At 47.3% G+C, this 15,384-nt stretch overlaps 1 long non-coding RNA gene and 1 other non-coding gene across 2 annotated transcripts in view; one reads left to right on the top strand and one right to left on the bottom strand.

Moving 5' to 3' along the window:
* Positions 1-15,384, bottom strand: part of LOC119173285 (uncharacterized) — a 54,052-nt gene that overhangs the window by 5,531 nt on the left and 33,137 nt on the right. The gene's annotated exons all lie outside the window — the stretch shown is intronic.
* Positions 6,909-6,980, top strand: TRNAT-UGU (transfer RNA threonine (anticodon UGU)). The gene has a single exon. It is a non-coding gene; the product is annotated as a tRNA-Thr (tRNA).

Below are 15,384 nucleotides of genomic sequence, written 5' to 3'. Positions count from 1 at the left end.
ACAGTACCCGCCTCAGATTATCGAAAATGCGATTATGCGCGCCGATGCAATTGACCGAAGAGCGCTTCTAAAATTAAATAAAGAACCTGCGCACCGGAAACACATCAATTTAATTCTGACACATTCTCCGTCAATTCCAAATGCTAACGCGATCCTCAAAAAGCACTACAACATACTAATGCAGAGCAATCGTCTCAAAGACGTCTTCCCGGAGCCTCCACGAGCAGTTTACCGCCGATCGAGAAACCTACGAGACATACTTACGTCATCCAAACTATCAACGCCAGCCCCAGTGGGGTGTCACCCATGCAACAAGGCACGCTGCAAGGTGTGCCCCCACATGACCACGTCGCGTATTGTTAAGAGCTCTGCGTCGAACTTCACTCTCTGGATAAAAGGCAATTTCGACTGTGACACGAGCAATGCAATCTACTTGCTCCAATGCTCATTGTGTGACCTCCAATATATTGGTCAAACAGAGACAGCTTTCCGGTTGCGCTTTAATAATCACAGGTCACACGTCAGGTGCCTGCCTAGCCTTCCCCTGTCCAAACACCTCGCTACCCCAGGCCACTCTTTCGACAACATAACTGCCACAATACTCGAATCTGGTTTCAAATCGCACTACGAAAGGGAAGTTCGTGAATCTTTTCTTATTCATAAATTTAACGCCATAGCGTCTGGAATAAACGAAAACCCAGGGAGGCTTACGTTTTTACCAGCAAATCAGATAAATCAACCGCCGTAGCCCACATACACGTTTGTCCACTGCCGTGATTACGTTGCGGTGTCATTGTTGACACATTAGTTAGTTGACCAGAATGCATGCACACTCTGTTACCACATTTGTTACATCGTGATAATATTCTCATGTATATTTCATTGACAACGAACGTAACTTACCATGGCATTGCCCTTTTTTTGTTCATTCACAAATGTTGCGATATCACAAGTGTCCATCATATTATTTGTATCTATGTTTTCAATTCACCTTGCGCAACCATATTCTGTATAGCGCGCTGCTGCTCCGCTATCAACAAAATGCTGCGCATGTCTGAATATCTTTTTGTTAACATGTATGTCAATATTGCTAAGAGTGATGATTCACAATTGCGGGCCCCCATGCTATGTCTTTAAGAAGTGCGTGTTAGTGTAATATGCACGTATGCCCTGACGAAGGCCGGTCCCCGGCCGTAACGTTGGCAATAAAGCATCGTTTTTCGTTTGCTCGTTCGCTTCTTCTGGTGACTTTATATATATATATATATATATATATATATATATATATATATATATATATATATATATATATATATATATATAGTGAAGTAGATCCTCCGTGAGCGGTTACAACGTGGTTTATTTTGACGTTTCGGCCTAGAGTCTGGCCTCTCTCTCTCTCTCTCTCTCTCTCTCTATATATATATATATATATATATATATATATATATATATATATATATATATATATATATATATATATATATATATATATATATATTCGTCAGATGAAGCAGACGAGCAAAAAACCAAGCTTTATTGCCAACGTTGCAACCGGGGACCGGCCTTCATCAGGGCATACATGCATATGACAGTAACATGCACTTCCTAAGGACATTGCATGTTGGGCCCCCTATTGTTAATAATCGCTCTTAACAATATTGACATACATACATCTTAACAAACAGATATTCAGTCATACACAACATTTTGTAGATAGCAGAGCAGCAGTGCACGATACAGAATAAGGGAAAGCAAGGTGACGTGAAAAAATAGGATACAAATAATATGACGCACACCTATGATATCGCAACATTTGTGAATAAATGTAAACAATACCATGACAAGTCATGCTCATTGTGAATGAAATATATAATATCACCATTGATGTCACAATGTTGTAAGAAAGTGTGTATGCATTCTGGTCAACTAACTGCCGTGGTCGATGTCACCGAAATCAGGCCCCGGAAACTCTCAAGTTCAAGTACTCTCCTCTAGAGGGTGAAAAAATCAACCGTGGCGCGTTTCTGCTTCAAACACCCAGAGGGAATTCACTAACCTCTCTAGCCAATCACGCTATTGCCCTTTCTTGTAGAGGCACCCTCGTCGGGGCCAAGTTTTAATTTTAAAATGATCAAGTACTACATCTTTGCATACCGCTACACATAAATAACAACTTGTTATTATAGCAAGTAGTTTTTCTTAAACATGTGCTGCGTCATCAATTTTTTGTAATGGTTTTTGCCCCCGCCTACTCGAAGTCAGCAGCAGCCTATTGACATCATTATCCTCATTTCAAAGTTTGCGGTGGCCAACGGTTGCGACGGCAGGTAACGGCTCGTGGTGCGTTCGGATGTGTCTCGGACTGTTTTGTTTCGCTGTAAATATTTCGAGCCTCTGTCGACCGACACACTCTTTCTCATTCTGTTTATTTTGACTCGTTCAAATGCTTTCGCGAAGGCAATTCAAGTGACTTCCGGGGAACGAAACGACTGCTCAAGCTTTCATCGGATGAACACCCGTTGCAAGCCCGGGCTGGTGAGTAGAAACCGCTTCAGTTTTTAAAGGACGTTTGCTTGCAAGGCTAGTTGGGTTCATTTCAACATATGTAGTTTTTTGCCAATGACTGCGTAGGCGTCACAGGGAGGCAGTGCGTCACAATATTAAATTTTAAAACTGTTTAACGTCTTATTTGTAATCTGAAAAACGTGCGTTACTTGCGGTTTGGCTTCACGTGTGAACAAGTCGCTGACTCAATAAATAATTCTGAAATTCATTCTATCACCAGGTATTACCAACGAGGGCGTTGCGGTGAAAGAAGGCAAATAAATTAAATCGCATGTGTCTTCGTAGATAGCCGATATATTATTGCAAAAAACCTACTAGTGAATAGTTTACTGCAGTCGCGTTTGAGAAACATCACATAATTATGGGTCTGGTTTTGCTATAGCGTGACCAAGAAAGTGTCACATAAATGAGAAATACTTCTTTTACTACCACAGCCTCCTGGCCCACCTGACATGGAAGCAGCTGTGTACAATGGGCAAGGAACCTGCTACAAGGCATGCCTTGTAAAGAAGCAGCCCTGAGTGATACACGTGTTATGAGGTACCTACCATTACATATATGTATAAAATACTGCTGTTTACTAGTTATCAGTGTTTATTTGTTTACTTTGAAAAATTTCATGCATTGATTTCATGCATTGATATCTGGTGATGTTAATTGCTTTTTCAGGCTGCCATGCAACGATAGGACAACAACCCCCGAATGTCCACTTTGCAAGCACGGTAAAACATCTGAATGTCCACTACAACAGGTCATCTCGAACCTCACACATGTATTGCTGTAATTGTGAATGTTTTACAGCGCATATAGTGGAGGGGTGCTTTAGATTGGCCACAAGCATTGGCTGTCTTGCATGGCATGAAATCTACAGTTCAATAATGTTGAAACTGTAGCACTGTTAGATTGTGTGGCACTGCTGAGCTCAACAGCACACTGTTTGATCCCAGCCACAGTGACTATATTTCGATGGGGGTGAAACGCTATGACGCATGTGTGCTTAAGGGTTTGTTCGATTCGCCTGCACCACATGATCCATTTTACAAAGTGCTGCTGCACCTCGTCATTCGTTTCAGTGGCGCAGCAATGACATCTTCTCAATCGTGCCATTCATTTCAAAAAGCACAGGAGAGGTACAGCACCAAAACTAGTTCATAATTTTCCTGCACCTTCCGCTCTGACGGTGCTGGTTTGGTGCAGCCACACGCACAGCTGAACAAACAACATAGCATTCGACGTAGGTACCGTACCCACCTCTACAAATGCGGCGTGTTTTGCCAAGATGTTTGCACCTCATTCAATTAAGCGAAAAAAAATAAAAATTCCATCTTGTCGGCACCTTGTCATTCACTTGTGATGCCGCACTGCTAAACTCGTGCTGCAGAAGTTTTGAACTTCTCGGGCACAACTGTCAACCAGTTCCGATTGGTGCAGGTCAACTACTGACGCTTAAAAGATGGAAGCTTGAAATATGAAAAAATCTGTTAACATAGGATGTCAGAGCAAATGTTTTGACAAGTAGTATTGTCTCCTGTGAGACTGCAATGTCATTTGTTTGAACCCCTGGAAGCCAGAATCGATCTAAATTTGCCCACTACTGTACGACTCACGATCACTTCATAGTTGGCATGTGAATCGCCAGATATTAATTGCAAACTGAACACCCCGCAGTGAGGGGAATTAACAGGCTTTCCGACATTTTAGTTGTGCCTTGTGAAAGTTAACGAATAACACCCAGAACTGTTTTGTCTTAATTAACTGTGTTTAGCTCATACAAGTTTACAAAAAGATGAGTCAAAGCTCACAAGGCTGCACTCAATTGCTTTAGCTTTGCACGTATGTTCAATGGGCTCCTAAAAATGAAATAATAAAGGTGATGAGCACTTGCAGCACAGCTTTCTCAAAAACGTGAATGCTGTCGTGAAAAGCAAGATTGTGTTTAATGCATGTGGTATTGTTTATTTATATATAGCAGAGAAACGTCCTAGATTTTTGTGAGCACATCTGCTTTTGTTTAAATTAAGTTGTCATAATGATAGTGTCTACCACTACGAAGTTAAAATCTGTGCATAATGGTCATGAAAAAAATCTAGGAAATAGTACAGGTCGTTGAAACATAAATGATCTTGACTTACTCACAGCCACACTGCAAGACAGTATGTATTTCAAGTCCTAACCTCTTAAAGTAGCGGGAGAAACAACTTCAGCTTTCAAGCACAAGTATACTGAAAAAGCAAACACAATAACAAGTGTGTAATAAATGTGACCTTTATTGATCCAGTATCCAGACAGATTACCATCATGCACCACCATTTGATTTTAGGAGTGATTGCTTGCAAGAAAGTGCTCAAATTCTGTCGATCTGTCTGTGCAAAGGAGTTTGTGCTCAGAGCTGAGCAGATAGTGTACTGAAAGAGCACCAACGATGCTGTACAAACAACAAAAATGAACTATGCATGCCTAAAGCTTATTTTCTTAGAATCTGGCATTCTCGATCTGTAAGCACACACCTTATAACTCTCTACTTTTAGCATGCATGTTTGCTGCATACGCAGCAGACCAGTCATTACCTGCGACGAGAAATCTATCTGTCGTAACTGTCTAACTTAACTCTAACAATAAATGTAGCAAGCCTGAAATATTTTTAGGCCCATCACCTAAATACATATTACCTTTGAATGAAAACTAGTACTTACCCTGTCGACACGACGCGACATATACAATTGTGAAGTACTCAGTGTAGCATTGCAGAGCGAGAAAAATTCACAACTGCACGGATTCACGATTGCTTATTTAACAAATTTAGCAAAACTACATTACTCTCACTGCACGAGCTATCTATCGGCAATGTGCAAGTTTCTTTCCCGATTCCACATCATGCATTCACTTCACTTCAAAATCAACACTACAGGGCAAGCGCCGCATCTGACGGCAGAATCGGACCCTTGTCCTGAAGCCACGCTATTTGACTCGAGCGCCGCAACACAATGAGAGTGACGTTCATTCAGTGATCACGATGTTCTGTTATAAGTATATGCTTGTTAGTTTCCAAGAGTCTTTCCACATGGGTTGAAAGCTTTCGATATGTCTGACCATATACATTGATTGTACTGGCTTGGACACTCGCAACAAACGATGCAAACCTTACTTGATTGATTGATGTTTTTGCCAGTCGAAGCCAGCTAGATGACCTGACGATAGTTACAGACGCGAAGCGCGATTTAGCAATGAAAAAAAAACAACCAGAAGAAGCGAGCAGCGCGAACCAGCCACGGGCCCCCCCACCCGCAGCAAAAAAAAAAAAAAAACGTTAGTTTGTTGATGATGATAGTACTTTCAGCGCCATCTCGCCTCGTGGTATTGCAGTTCAGTATGCCACCGCTACGTATTTGCTTGTTATTTTGATACAATAGCCCAAAGCTGCAGTTTCCGTTCTCTTAACTGGTGGGTGTTCTGTGACCGAAATGTAATCACAGCAGTGAACAAACGTGTATGTGGGCTACGGTGGTTGATTTATCTGTTTTTTTGGCAAAAACTTAAGCCTCCCTGGTTTCTCGTTTATTCCAGACGCTGTGGTGTTCAATTTATGAATAAGAAAATATTCTAGAACTTGCCTTTTGTAGTGCGATATAAAACGAGATCCCAGTATTGTGGCAGTTATGTTGTCAAAAGAGTGGCCTGGGGTAGCGAGGTGTTTGGACACGGGAAGGCTAGGCAGGCACAAGACGTGTGATCTGCGATTATTGAGGCGGAACCGGAAAGCCGTCTCCGTTTATCCAATATATTGTAGGTCGCATAATGAGCATTGAAGCAAGTAGATTGCATTGTTCATGTTGCAGTCGAAATTTCCTTTTATCCGAAGAGTGAAGTTTGACGCAGAGCTCTTAAAGATTCGCGACATGATCATGTGGGGGCAGACTTTGCAGCGTGCCTTGTTACATGGGTAACACCGCACATGGACTGGCGTTGATATTTTAGATGACGTAAGTATGTCTCGTAGGTTTCTCGATCGGCGGTAAACTGCTCGTGGCGGATACGGAAAAACGTTTTTGAGACGATTGCTCTGCATTAGTACATTGTAGTGCATTCTGAGGATCGCGTTAACATCTGTAATAGACCTAGAATGTGTCAGAAATAAATTGATGTGCTTCCGGTGCGCAGGATCTTTATCTGATTTCAGAAGTGCTCTTCGGTCCATTGCACAATTTCACGTGCTACATGACGCCAAACAGGCTCATAAAGAGTGTACCACACTCGACGCTAGGTCCACTGGTGGCGCTGACTGACTCTTTCGCGTTTAAAAAATCACATAGATACCCAATAAAGTGGCTTGAAGGATAGCTGCCATGGTAGCTCAGTGGTAGAGCATCGGACGTGTTATTCGAAGGTCACAGGTTCGGTTCCTGCTCATGGCAAGTTATCCTTTCACTCACTTTTTTTCTTCACATTTACATTACATTTTGGTCCAATAACTTCCTCTATACTTTCCTTGGCATTATTGCGTGTCATATCTCAGTAATATTGCTACGTAGCTGACGTATCAGCGGTCAAAAGACGACAACGAGGAAGTGGTCTGTCGATTGTGCGTGCTGCTTCCATCTTAGTCGACGCCATATGCATCATTTTGAATATAGATTTTAAATAGACACACCTCGTGTGATTTTTACGTAACATCTTTGTGGTGGACGTGCTGGGTACTTCCCCGTCTTCATCACGAAGCTCCGCAACGGCCGCATCATCATAGGTCCAACCATGTCACAGGTTGAACAACCATCGTCTTCACCACCCGCCCCCACCGTGACTTCTACATACGTCGTTCTACCTCCTGCTCGTGATCCCGGTGTATTTTCCGGCCAGGATGGCGTTGACATTGACAAATGGATCAACCGGTACGAACGAGTCAGCGCAAGCTATAGGTGGGACCCGACTCTTATGCTTGCGAATGTGCTTTTTTACCTCGATGGCCCACCGCGAGTGTGGTTCGAGACGCACGAAGCGGAGATTACGAGCTGGGACTCCTTTAAAGAGAAGATTCGCGACCTTTTTGGCAACACCGTTGGGCGGCAGATCGCAGCGCGGAATCAACTGGCGGCTCGTGCACAGACGTCGACGGAGGCGTACGTCGCGTACATTCACGACGTTATAGTCCTATGCCGCCAGATTGACGAGCACATGAGTGAGTCGCAGAAAGTGGCCCATGTGCTGAAAGGCATAGCAGACGATGCATTTAACCTCCTAGTTTACAACAACGTTGCCACCGTCGACGCCATCATTAAGAAGTGCCGGCGGTTCGAAGAAGCCAAGAGCCGGCGTATTACTCAGAGATTCACCCGGCTGCCCAACACGGCCGCGACCTCATCGTGTGAAGCCGCCCGCCAGTCCCCCACGTATGACAACGTCACACGCATTGTTCGTCGGGAAATTGAAGACGCCTGTCCGGCTCCTCTTCAACCACCCGTTTTCGCAACGCTCGCCTCTGACCAACAACAGCCGTCAGTGGCGTTAATACAAGCTGTGGTGAGGCAGGAGTTTGCGAACCTCGTGTTCTACTTTACGCGCTCAGCAAAGACACAACCACACGAGACGCTAGCTAGCAAGGGACTGTTTATTGATGGCTGCCGCGCCGCGCGCGCGCCCTCTCTCAAGGTGGCCAGGTGAGGTGGGATCATCCCGATTTATTAAGCGGTGGCCCGCCTGGTACATCCTCCTTTTTCTTTAGGTGATGTAGTCGGCAAAGCGCGTCGGTGCTCTACGTGGCCTAGTTGATCTTCTGAGACTCGAGTCGGCTGCTTCTTGTGCCTGGCAAGTGACCTTATGCTGGGACGGGACCACGTCGGGGTCCCTTGATGGTTGACTTGCAATGGGTGGTGCACGTGCAGCTGACTGGTTCAGTAGAGCATCCGATGCAGGCGCCTGTTGTGACGGATGTCGTTCCTTTCGTGATGCGGATGCTGTTGTCAAATCGGGCGCTGTATCTGATGTTGAATGTTGTCTATGCTGTATAGGCGACGGGATTATCGGTGCGACATCCTTGTCATCCAGTGGGTCTAAGTATTCGGGCGTCCTTTTTAGATGCTGACGATTCCTTCGATAACGCCGGCCTTCATCTGTACAGACTATGTAAGATCTAGGGCCAGCAAGTTTCTCTACTCGGGCTTTCGGAAACCACCCCTTGTCGTTTCTTATTCTGACGACGTCCCCTTCGGAGAGAGGTGTGAGAGGTATGCCTTTGCCGTGATCCTGTGGATGTTTCCGCACTGACGATGTCGAAGCCGATGAGAAGTCTGGAAGTCGTCCCCGAAGCATCCGTCCCATAAGGAGCTGACTTGGTGTGCGTCCGTCTATCAGGGGCGAGATTCGATAATTGAGCAGTGCAACCCAAAACTCCTCGCCAGCGTACTCACTTTTCTTCAAGAGGCGCTTTACGACCTGTACCCCTTTCTCAGCTAGACCATTGGCCCTGGGGAAGTGTGGACTGGATATGGTATGAGTAAAATCGTATTTTACTGCAAACTGTCTAAACTCTCGCGATGTGAACTGTGGTCCTCCATCGGTACAGACTTCAATGGGTATACCGTGGCGAGCAAACATGGTCCCTAGTGTGTCCACTACGACCTGACTTGTTGACTGAGGCAACTGTTCCACTTCTGGGTAGTTGGAGTAGGCACAGTACGCAACCAGGTAACGCTTGCCCCCATGGTCAAATAGGTCGACACCAATTCGCTGCCACGGCCGCGTTGGGATTTCCCTCGATAACAGTGGCTCTGAAGGTTGCCGGTAGGCAAAGTGCTGACATGTGGCACACTTGCTAATGAGTGACTTGATGTCAGCATTCATCCCAGGCCAGTACATCAGAAGGCGTGCTCTGGCTTTGCACTTGCTCATTCCCAAATGGCCTTCATGAAGACGTTGCAGCATGGATCGCCTCAGACTCTTTGGGATTACCACCCTGCTGCCCCGCAAAAGCACTCCATCAACATATGACAGTTCTGACAAACATGGAGCTAGTTCGCCTGAGACTGGTCGTCCTTCCTGGAGTGCCTCCACCACTTGCTTGAGGTATGGGTCCGCCAGGATTGCAGAGGTCAGTTCAGTCTTCGTGTTCTCACTTACGATGCTGGCTAGCACGCGAGTCGCATGGATGCATACGTCTTGTTCGCTTTCTCCGTCACTCGGTTGGGTTCCTGGAATTCGGGACAGTGTGTCCGCCACTAGCAGATGCTTCCCAGGAACATATTGCAATTTGATATCAAAAGGCATTAGCCTCAAGAAATAGCGCTGCAATCGTGGCGGCATTTCACTCAGGTTCTTTTGTGAAATAGCAAGCAAAGGTCGGTGGTCTGTTTCGACTGTCACTGATAACCCCAGTACGAACTCCCGGAAACGCTCACAAGCAAACGTCACGGCCAGCGCTTCCTTTTCAATTTGGGCATATTTTGTTTCAGCCTTTGAGAGCACCCTTGAAGCATAACCCACTGGGCGCCAATCTTGGTCATGGAGTTGAAGAAGAGCAGCACCTACTGCAAAGCTTGATGCATCAGCTGAGAGTTTCGTTTGCTTCAATGGGTCAAAAACTGCGATCACTGGAGCCGATGTCAAAGCCTTAATAAGATCTTTCCATTCTTTGTCATGGTGAACTTCCCATATGAATTCAACATCATTCTTTATCAATGACCTAAGGGCGTCAGTTCTTTTTGAGAGATTAGGTATGAATTTGCCAAAGTAATTCATAATACCTAAAAACCTTTGAACTTCCTGTTTACTCGACGGCTTTTGCATGTTGGCAACGCATTCAATGAGACTAGCATCGGGTTTTATTCCTTCTTTGCTGATACAATCTCCCAGGAATTTAACTTCGGCCTTCGCGAACAGACACTTTTCTTTGTTCAGTGTCAGGCCAGCCTTTCTCGCTGCCATCAGTGCTGCACGCAGGCGTTGATCATGCTGCTCTTTTGATGCACCCCAAATTAAAATATCATCGACATATACGCGTGTGCCCGGCAGGTTTTCAAACACTTCCGTCATTGCCTTCTGAAATACTTCGGGGGCGGACGCAATACCAAATGGCAGGCGCAAAAATCGGTATCTTCCGAACGGCGTGCTAAAGGTGCAGATCTTTGAAGTGTCTTCGTCTAAGGGGATCTGGTGAAACCCGCTATTGGCATCAAGCTTGGTGAACATCACCGCTCCTGCCAGCTCTGCTTCTATTTCTTCACGTGAGGGTAGCTGATAATGCTCGCGTTTAAGGCTTCGATTAATGTACCGCGGGTCTAGGCATATTCGCATGCGGCCATTCTTCTTCATAATAAGAACAAGTGGACTCACCCAGTCTGACGGCTCTTCCATTTTGCATATGATGCCCTGCGAGACCATCCGGGCCAACTCCTGCTTAAGTGGCGCTCGCAGTGCGTGTGGCACTTTCCTCGGCGGCATGATCGTGGGGCGCGCATCATCCTTCATTGCCAGCGAATATGGTCTACGGATGCAGCCCAGACCGTGGAATAACTCCGGGAACTCGGTGACCCAGTCGGTGCTAACGTCACTTCTTGAAGATACATCGTGAACGCGGGAAATCAGCCCGAAACGTTCTGCTGCATTCAATCCGAGTAGGACTTGCTTGCCTCTCTTGACCACAAAAAAACTGATATTCTCTTGCTGCTCTCCTAGACGTAGTGGCAGACTGATAACGCCCAAATGATGTATTTTGCTTCCTTCGTAGTTAGTAAGTACTGTGGTCGATGGCCGCACCATGGTCGGCAAACGCATCCTGCGAAAGTACGAGTACGGCAATATGTTCGCTTGCGCTCCTGTATCCACTTTCAGTTCTGTCGGGTGCCCGGCAAGGTCCCCTGCCACCGTCCAATCCTGATTTTTGGACACGTTTCTGATTTGTACCGTGAGAACTTGAATGTCTTCATCGGTAGCGTCCGAGGACTCCTCCAGTGCATCTTCTGTTGCAGCGACGCCTAACTCATGAACGCCGCGTCTACTCCTGCAGCAAGCTGCAAAATGGTTTCTTTTGTTGCACAGCGTGCACGTTTTTCCAAACGCTGGGCAGCGTCTTGGTCCGTGAATCTTGCCACAGTAGCCACAGCGTCGACGTTGTCCGCTCGTACGAGACTGTCCGGCAGCGTTTGCAATTTTTTCGACTCTCTGCACTTTCGCTTCGCTTTCAAGAGCCCGGTTCTGCGTTGCTGCCAGTTCCGCGGCTTTGCAGATTTCTACAGCTGATTCTAGGGTTAAGTCCTTCTCCTGAAGCAGGCGTGCACGTAGCTTCTTGTCGACGATACCGCACACTATCTGGTCCCTCACCATCGAGTCCCTAAGTTCGCCAAAATTACAAGTCTGTGCTTTCAACTGAATATCGCGCAAAAACTGTTCGAAAGGTTCACCATCCTGTTGTTGCCGACTGCGCAGAACGTACCTCTCGAATGTCTCGTTGCACCGAGGCGTGCAGTAGTCTTCGAAGGCTTTGACGATCGAGTCATAGTCCTCTCGTTGTTCTGCTGATAGAGGTAGGGTGTTAAACACTTCAATTGCCTCTGGGCCCGCGACGTGTAGAAAGATGGCAGCCTTCTGTGCTGGCGTCCGTTTCTTGTTGGTCTCAGTAGCTTTGAAGTAGAGTTCGATTCGTTGGCGGAACTTTTTCCAGTTGTCGGCCGGAGTATTTGTCAGTACAAGTGGCTCGGGTGGTGGTAGGCAGTCCATCTTCAGCGCAGGGTTCGACTGTTACACTTCTGACACCATGTTCTACTTTACGCGCTCAGCAAAGACACAACCACACGAGACGCTAGCTAGCAAGGGACTGTTTATTGATGGCTGCCGCGCCGCGCGCGCGCCCTCTCTCAAGGTGGCCAGGTGAGGTGGGATCATCCCGATTTATTAAGCGGTGGCCCGCCTGGTACACTCGGACTTCCGTCAGCATGTTCCTTGACTCGCCCTGAAGTCCCGTCCTACTCCCGAGGACACGCTCGCCGTTCACCTCCAACAATGCCCTTCCGTAATAACCGTTCCGAATGGCGAACACCCGACTACCTGCCTATTTGTTTTCCCTGCCACCAGCCTGGGCACGTTTCTCGCTATTGCCGCCGCCGTTGGTCAAACCATCCACGTCAGACTTTATCTACCTCGGCACTCATGCATTCGACGACCCCTCGACGTTCAGTCGCCACACCCTTCAATTTCTATTCGTCGTCATCTTACGAGCCTTCCACTGACGCCCCTTCGTCCGGTCGCCACAGCTCTCGCTCCCCGTCGCCGCTACGTCGCCAATCCCGCTCTCCGCAACCTCGGCGCTTTTCCTCGCCGAGCTTCTCTGGGCGACCGCAGCAGGAAAACTAGAGATTGCAGCTTATAGAGGTGAAGCTGCAATACCAATGACGGCTGAAAATCCTCTACTGACGCTTCCCACGCATCATAGCCTGCTTGAAGTACAAGTCGACCATGTTCCTGTGACCGCCCTCATTGACACAGGTGCGCACCTGTCTATTATGAGCGCTTCTCTACGCTGCCGCTTACAAAAGATTATGACGCCATCTACGACGCAGGCAATACGTGTTGCCGATGGCGGTACTGTAACAGTAATTGGAATGTGCACTGCTCGTGTCAGCATTGCCGGTCGTCACGCCGTGGTCCTTTTTGCCGTGCTAGCCTGCTGCCCTGTGACCTCATACTTGGCCTTGGTTTCCTTTCGGCACACTCGGCCTTAATTGATTGTTCGTCTGGTACCCTCAGCCTTGATCTACCAATCTTTGCCGACTACTCTGCAAAGCCCACCAGCCGCTTGAGCCCAACCACTTTCGTTCGCCTGCCACCTCGAGCCGTCACGTACGTGTCTTTGTCATCGACCCCTCCCGTTCCTGACGGTGATTATATCGTTACGCCAATTACTGACGTTCGGCTGACGCGCAGTGTTACTGTGCCCTATACCATCGCGACCATAGCAGATAACTGTGTGTTACTTCCGCTCCTTAACTTTGGTTTCACCCCTCAAGTGTTGCCCTGCCAGATGTCTCTAGCCCAGCTAACTGCCATAACAGAGGACGATGTCAGTGTTGTCGCTGTATCTGCTCTTGATCGAAGGGCAGTCTCACGGTCACCCAGCTAAGACGATGGTATGTTTCGAAACATGATTGGATCGGAGCTGTCGCCTCACCAGGCCGATGCTCTCTGCCAAGTTTTGGCCTCATACAGTGACATTTTTGACACCGACGATCGTCCCTTGGGCCAGACTAAAATTGTCACTCACCGAATCAACACTGGTGACTCTGCGCCCATTCACCGTCGGCCGTACCGCGTGTCAGCGTCTGAGCGAGAAGTTATTCAGAAAGAAGTGGCCAAAATGCTTACGAAAAACGTAATCGAACCATCAACGAGCCCTTGGGTATCTCCCGTGGTATTAGTAAAAAAGAAAGTCTGCTCATGGTGTTTCTGCGTTGATTATCGCCACCTCGACAAAATTACCAAAAAAGACGTGTACCCTCTACCACGCATTGACGATGCCCTTGATTGCCTCCATGGCGCCACCTTCTTTTCATCTCTCGACCTCCAATCTGGTTACTGGCGAATTGCTGTAGATGACATGGACCGAGAAAAAACTGCCTTCGTTACCCCTGACGGTCTTTACCAATTCAAGGTCATGCCATTCGGGCTCTGCAACGCTCCAGCGACCTTCGAGAGAATGATGGACACGCTCCTACAAGGATTTAAATGGTCGACATGTTTGTGTTGCCTGGACGACGTGATCATTTTCTCACCTACCTTTGCAACCCACCTTGAACGCCTTTCGATCATTCTATCCATATTTCGACGGGCCGGCCTGCAGCTCAATTCCTCCAAATGCCACTTCGGTCTTCGTCAGATTACCATATTAAGTAACCTTGTTGACGCTGCCGGCGTACGGCCAGACCCAGCGAAAGTATGCGCTGTAACAAACTTCCCAGTCCCACGCTCTGTCGATGATGTTCGCAGTTTTGTGGGCCTCTGCTCCTACTTTCGCCGGTTCGTGAAAAACTTTGCGGCACTCGCATGGCCACTCACCAACCTTCTCAAACAAGACGTCCCATTTTCTTGGGGCCCTCCTCAAGCTGACGCCTTCTCTCAGCTAATCACCGCTCTAACGACACCTCTTATTCTTGCACATTTCGACCCCGATGCTCCCACAGAAGTGCGAACAGACGCGAGTGGTCACGGAATTGGTGCAGTTTTGGCACAAATTCAGCGGGGCAACGACCGTGCAATCGCGTACGCAAGCCGTCTGCTTTCTAAGTCTGAGCGCAATTATTATATAACAGAACGGGAATGTCTCGCTCTTGTTTGGGCGGTTTCGAAATTCCGTCCTTACTTGTATGGCCGCCCTTTCCGTGTCATCGCAGATCATCACGCGTTGTGTTGGCTTTCTTCTCTGAAGGACCCCACTGGACGACTTGGTCGTTGGGCATTACGCCTACAGGAGTATTCCTACTCGGTTGCTTATAAGTCCGGACGTCTCCATCTGGACGCCGATTGCTTATCCCGCTACCCTGTTGATCAGCCCGACGAACCAGACATCGAGCCCAGCCTCAGCGTCATGTCAATGTCCCAGTTTCTTCAGATTGGTGATGAACAATGTCGTGATGCTTCTCTGCGACAACTTATTGACCGCCTCGAATCTGCTCCGAACGACACGTCACTTCGCATGTACGTCCTCCTGAATGGCACGCTGTACCATCGTAGCCTCCAGCCAGATGGCCCTGAGCTCCTTCTTGTCGTCCCGAAAAATTTGGGTTCAACCGTGCTGCACGAGCTTCACGATGAACCAACTGCTGGTCATCTGGGTGT

This window comes from Rhipicephalus microplus, chromosome 5, assembly GCF_043290135.1.
Source record: "Rhipicephalus microplus isolate Deutch F79 chromosome 5, USDA_Rmic, whole genome shotgun sequence".
NCBI classification, from domain to species: domain Eukaryota; kingdom Metazoa; phylum Arthropoda; class Arachnida; order Ixodida; family Ixodidae; genus Rhipicephalus; species Rhipicephalus microplus.
This window is presented reverse-complemented; position numbering and strand designations above follow the sequence as displayed.